This window comes from Bos javanicus, chromosome 3, assembly GCF_032452875.1.
Source record: "Bos javanicus breed banteng chromosome 3, ARS-OSU_banteng_1.0, whole genome shotgun sequence".
NCBI lineage: Eukaryota > Metazoa > Chordata > Mammalia > Artiodactyla > Bovidae > Bos > Bos javanicus.
Window position 1 is genome coordinate 105170991 of NC_083870.1, and position 6356 is coordinate 105177346.

A 6356-nucleotide genomic window follows, 5' to 3' on the forward strand; every position below is an offset into this window, starting at 1 on the left:
TGGGTCTTATTGCAGTGGCTCCTCAAGGTGTTAGGCTAAACATAACTTAGTTAATTCCTTAGAGGAATTCTGTTCTCACTTTTTTTTTTCTCTCCTTGCTGTAAGATTATATCTTCCTAGCTTTTTGAAGGTAAAATGTTCTTTTTTTTTTTTAAAGCATTCTTATTGGACAAAATTTTAAGTTGCAAAATTCTATGAATCCACAATTTTTTAAAAAATAAAAGGGTCTGGAAACTACTAATTGCCAACTATTAATAATTTGATCCAATACTTTATTGTCACAGACTGGAAAAATGAATCCAAGAGAAGGAGCTTGACTTGTCAAAGAATCAGCTTTCTTTATGAGTTGCACAGACACCAAAGGGGCAAAAGACTGATCCAAAGCCAGCCCAGCCACTGGGTGACCACAGTTGGGTAGGCCACTGGACCTGCACAAATCTCAGTCTCCTCATCTGTACAATGAGCTGGCCTGATAATCAACAAGACTCTGCATGATTAACACTTGGAAACTATAAAATACTATCAAGGTTAGCTGTCACTTAACCGTAAAAAGTTGGGGCCAGCGTCCAAGCCTGCTGACCCTGGCTCTGTTACCCCTCAGTGTGTTCAAGTGACACCAGGGTGGGCTGTGGACTCAGAGCCCTGGATTGGACCCCACTCCTCCATTCCCTAACAGTGCAACTGTGGGAAAAATTATTCATGTCCTTAAGGGTTCTTCATCTGAAAACAGGGAATTGTCATACTTAATTTGTGGTTGATGGAGTTAAATTAACTAATATATGGAAAGGGCCTTCACCTGGCTGGCCGACAGTAAATCAGTGCTTCTTGACCTCCCCCCAAACTCTTCCCTCCAGCTGTCATTCTCTGAGTTTCTTCAGTGGTGACCAACCTCCTGTTTCCTTTGAAGGAAGATTTGATTTTGGAAAGAGCCCAAGGTCACCGAGAGGCTTGTCTGACCAGGGAGCCAGGCGGTTAGTAACCAAGCTCCGGAAGGAACACCCTTTGGATATATAGATGGGTTTCAACCCCATGAAGGGGAGGGAGAGCTTCTCTCCCTCATGCCTCCAGAACTATCTCTGAAGGAGGGTGGTCCTGCTGGGGAGCCCACAGTCCCAATCTGCAGGGTCACTCCCGGAGGCCATTGAGGGAAGAAGACATGACTTCCCAGGATGGAGGTGGTCAGCTCCGAGGGGATGATTCTGGTCTCTGTGACCACCTCTCAGCCTCGCCAAGCCAGACGTCAGAGCCAAGACGACACATCACCCAGTCCATTCCCTCATGTTTCTTAAATGAGAGAAATGGAGCCCTTCCCTCCCCGACCTGTTCCCTGATGGACAGAAGTGAAGCCTCCAGTACAACTTAGAGACTGACCTTGGCCATATTCAGCCCAACCTTCTCTCTCTGTCCCACCCCACTTTACAGATAACAGCATAGAAAGCAGAGAGAGAAGAGCCATGTGCCCAAGGCAGTGACAGAGCTACTGCCCAAGACTCCTGCCCCTTGGCCAGTGTCCTTCTACTACTCAGAGACCAAACTTTTTATAAGAGAAGCTAATGATTGCTCTCCCAGCCTTTCCTGAGAACATCCATGGAGGCAGAGGAAGGAGGGCCAGCCCAGGAAGAATGCTGGGAGGAGTGGTGGCCACCCCAGGAGGTGGCACTACAGGTTTTCATCAAAGGTCCTACCAGGGAGCATTTAATCAGTGGAGGAGCCAGCCGGCAGCAGCGCTGTCCCTGACTTCTAGGGTGACTAGGTAAGCCCCCTCCTCTCCAGCCTTCAGCTTCCTCATCTGGACAAGAGAAAGGATGCATACACCCTCAGCTCTTCGACCCACGACCCCAAGGGCTGCAGCCTCCAGGCTCTCATAGCAGGACGGGTGGCTGGGCCTCCCTGCCCGCTATCTCCCATGGCACCCTTTGGAAGAACAGCAGAGATCACCAGCTTCAGAATCCTACCTCCAACTCACACTTCGTTGATTTCCAATATCATTTTTGCCCCTCTGTCTCCCCCAAATCTTACTACCCGCTTTGGCAGCAGCTGCTGGGGTTTAGATTAGGAAAACTGCGCCACCTAGGGGCACTCGGCCTCCACTGCAGCTTTGCGGAGGGAGGCAGACAGGATGTGGGGGTTCCCTGTCTGTCTGTCTATCAGAGCTGCTCCTGATCTTATCTGTCTTCTCTGTCCTCACTGCTACCTTGAGGAGGGCACGTCAGGGATTTTCAAGACCAGGAAACTAAGGTCAAGTAGCAACCATGTGGCAGAGTCCAAACCAGAGCTCTGGCCCAGCCTCCTGATTCTAGCAAGCTCTTTTTGTCTTTTTTTCCCAAGGGCATGTCTGGGTAGAGTGACCATTAGCACCTAAGAGATGAGTAAGTCTTCAACAACCCCTCTTTAGTGGGGCAGAAATAGTCTTAAATCGCTGTGACCCTTAGAATGGAGCGGGGTCTGGCCCTGGGCTGTGGAATGGTCTGGAGGAACCCTGGGGGCTCAGACAGAGTGGGGGTCAAATCCTGGCTCTGTCAGGGGCTCAGCTTGACCATCCCAAGCTCCCCCCGCCCCCCCGCCCCCCGGTCTAAGAGAAGCTCTGAATTATCTGCGAGGTGGAATGAACTTTTTAAACTGGGTTCTTAAGGGATTAGCAGCAAAGTATGAGAAACACTTGATTCCAGGCAGTTGGGGGGAGGAAGAGCCAAAGTCCACACAGTGGCCATGAGCACGCCGCTTGGACCTGCCCCCCTCCCTCTCCCCTCCCCCACCGCTCTCCTCCCCTTCCACCCCGCCCCCACCACCACGTTGGTCTCCTGTTTCCAAACATCTGGGTGCAGGGTCTGATGTTCCATCTGGAATGACATTGGCATAACCTGCTTTCCCACTGCCTTTGAGTTTTTACTCAAATCTCACCTCCCAGAGGGGTCTTCCCTACCTAAAATTTCATCCACCCCCCCCACTCCCACCCCACCTTTCCCACACCATTCTGTTTTCTCTCCTCTTGCATTTTGTTGCCACCTAACACACCTGACTTACTCCTCTCAGCCTTTCTCCTGCTCCATGCCTCCGCTGCTGAGTTCTTGGCATACAGTCAGGGCTTGATAAATCTGTTAAATGTGTAGATAACTATTCAAATCACAATTTTTTAAAGAAAGAACAAAACCAGGACACTGACCCTGTGTGGCCTCTTGTAAACTCAGACAACAATGAACATGGAGAAGACTTTTCTGTCTATTAAAGGTTTTCCTCGGAGAAGGCAATGGCACCCCACTCCAGTACTCTTGCCTGGAGAATCCCATGGACAGAGGAGGCTGGTAGGCTGCAGTCCATGGGGTCGCTAGAGTCAGACACGACTGAGGGACTTCACTTTCACTTTTCACTTTCATGCATTGGAGAAGGAAATGGCAACCCACTCCAGTACTCTTGCCTGGAGAACCCCAGGGACGGTGGGGCCTGGTGGGCTGCCGTCTATGGGGTCGCACAGAGTTGGACACAACTGAAGCGACTTAGCAGCAAAGATTTTCCTAGGAAACAATGCTACCCCCAAAGGTAACACTGGGAGGAGCCTGGGTGGGGAGGTGGCTGTGCCCGCTTGGTAGATGAGGAAGCAGAAGCTCCGCAGAAGGAAGGGCTTGCATCTGGGTGGTCACACAGCTGTTTCCAGGGACGAACTGGGCGAGCCTATTGTGCCGTGCTAGCTCGCAGGCCGCAGAGCTTTCTCCTTCCCACGTTTCAGCAACTCCCAGGGAGCCAGGGACCTGGAAGTCCTTATGCTGAAGCACTTGGTAAAGAGTTGTTCTTAGCATAAGCACAGTACTTAAGTGGCCACCCAGTCAGCTTGCGGAGGGCTATCCCAGGGGACAAGTTGAGTCTTTCTTAACATGTGTGAAAGCTTATGGGGCACCCACTCGACAGCAGGACCATGAGACCAAGTGGGGACCGAGAAAGCCAGACTGCTCAGACCAGTGTGGCTGCTTCCCAGAGCCGAAGCACTTGTGTCAGAGGAGCCTGGGGGAGGGGAGCTGGGAGGGGGCCGGGAGGGAAGCACAGAGCAGGACGCAGGGATCCTGGGCGCTTGCTGCGCGGCCTTGGCCTTGACACCGTCAGTTCGTTTCCCAGAAGCCTTTCCTGTCTCTGGGTCGGAAGGCACTCGTGCTCCCCTCTGGCATAGCAGCCAGCACACAGTCTTGATATGACAGCCTCCCTCTCTCCTTAAGCCAGTGGTTCTCAACCAGGGGGAACTTGCCTCCAAGGGACATTTGGCAGTACCTGGAGACATTTTTGGTGTCACATTGAGGAGGATGTTAGAAGCTTCCCCAGTGGCTCAGTGGTAAAGAATCTGCCTGCAGGAGACACAGGAGACACGGGTTTGATCCCTGGGTCAGGAAAATCCCCTGGAGGAGGGCATGGCAACCCACTCCAGTATTCTTGCCTGGAGACTCCCATGGACTGAGGAGTCTAGCGGGCTACAGTTCATGGGGTCACTAAGAAGTCGGACACAACTGCAGTGACTGAGCATGCACACGTCTGGCGTTTAGTGAGTAGCGACCAGAGATGCTGCTGCACACCTATAATGCACAGCCTCCCGTGAGAATTATCCAGCCTCAAGTGTCAAGAGTGCCATGGTGTGGAGACTGTGAGCTCCTGGAGGGGTAAGAAGTGTCAGATTCTCCTCTGCACACCCAGTGCCACTGTGCACATGTAAGGCCATTCAGAAGTGTTTGCTGACCAGACCAGGAACTTCTGGGTCCCCCTGACTCTGGGAGGGTATCATTTAAAACCCTTGACTCCACCCTGCAGGCCCCACCCTCCTTCTCGCTGGCAGGGCTGATGGGGCTGGAGGTCAGAAGGCCCCAGGAGAAGGGGCTCAAAGCACCTTTACCCGTGGGGCCACTTTTCCCTTCGGGTCACAGACCACAATCACACCTGAATCAGAGCTGGCCCTGGGCTTTAGAATCAGACCAACGTGGATTCAAGTCTTAGCTCTCTACTCACTCCGGGTGCCCTGGGATACATCCCCTCTCCTCCCTCCCTCATCTGTAAACCAGGAGCACAATCCCTGACCAGCCCCTACTGGGCTTTTGTGAACACGTGTAAAGTACTGGACAGACACAGAACAATCTTCCTATTGAAGGGGACAGATTGGCTGGTTGGAGAGTCTTCAGTTTCAGGGGCCCTACTGGCGAGGACGGCTTCCTGGAAAATCTCTGTTAACCGTAGCCCTAGGTGGGCCACAGCCAGTGGGATGCTGGAGGAGGAGGATCTGGCCCAGATGAGCAACAGGCCATGATGATTCGAGAAGACGTGCAGGGTGAAGAAGCAGCTCCTTGGGAGCAGAGCAGTGCCCGTGCTGTTTCTGCCGCATCCCCGGTGCTTGCCATAACCTCTGGCACCCGGAAGCTTTCTGTGAACACTGATAGAACAAGTATGTGCTCACTGACTCTCGTGAAGGAGCCCCCTCTGTGTCTGCGCCCCGTCCTAGCCTTGTACAGGCCCCATGGGATCCCTGTAACAGCCCCACAGGGAGGAGATACATCCTCTATTCACAAAGGAGCTGAGCGAGACTCACAATGTGAAGCCTGGTGTCCAGAGTCACCTGGCTCATAGACGGCATCTCTGTGATATGAGCTCTGGTCAACCTCTTATCAGAGCCCATGGCCTCTCCACCAAACCACCCTGCGTCCCTCCTGTCCGGGGTTCAGAAGCAGTTCTAGAAAGTCGCTCCGGCCCAAAGGCCCCCCAATTGCCCTGTGGAGAGAAACTAGGAGCCAGCTGAATTCTCACTGCTCCCCCTGTCCCACCCCAGCCCCTCGGCCTTACCCTAGCCAGTGTCGGTGGGGAGTCCCCAGAGCTGGGAGAGACCTTAGCCAGCACCCATCACTATTCCCAACAGGGCATTCTGGAATCCAGGTTCAGAAATCTGCTGGTCTCACTAGTGACCTCTGAACCCTATTCCAGAACCTCTGCAATTGTTTCAAGCCTGAGCTGAACATGCGCATAACAGGGCCTCCAAGCCTGTGTGCCTCCACCCAACATTTCCTAGTCCAACTCCTGCCAGTCTTTTCAAACACCCAGTGTCCCACCTCACAGGACAGTGTGCTCCTGCTGGAAGGTGCCGGCGCCCTCACGCCTCCGTGAGCATGAGCTGCTCCTTCTACGGGGTGTGCTTTGTCCATCTGGTGAGCTGAGCCAATTCCTTCTCAACCTGGACCAGCTGGTCTGTTAGGCACAGCAGGCACCGTCATGTCTTATAGGGACAGCACTTATAGGGATCCACGGAAATGTTTTCACTTCTCTTAAAATGAGAAGGAAATAAATGAACTTTTAGGTCAAAGAAAATGCTTTAATATGTAGCATTAATAATTTGT

The 6356-nt window shown here is 52.5% G+C and overlaps 1 long non-coding RNA gene across 1 annotated transcript; it reads right to left on the minus strand.

Moving 5' to 3' along the window:
- Window positions 1-5110: 5110 nt before the first annotated feature.
- LOC133245368 (uncharacterized) lies at window positions 5111-5976 on the minus strand. Its single transcript, XR_009735657.1, has 2 exons — window positions 5809-5976; window positions 5111-5401 (listed from the first exon to the last, which is right to left on the minus strand). It is a non-coding gene; the product is annotated as an uncharacterized LOC133245368 (long non-coding RNA).
- Between the last annotated feature and the right edge of the window lie 380 nt (window positions 5977-6356).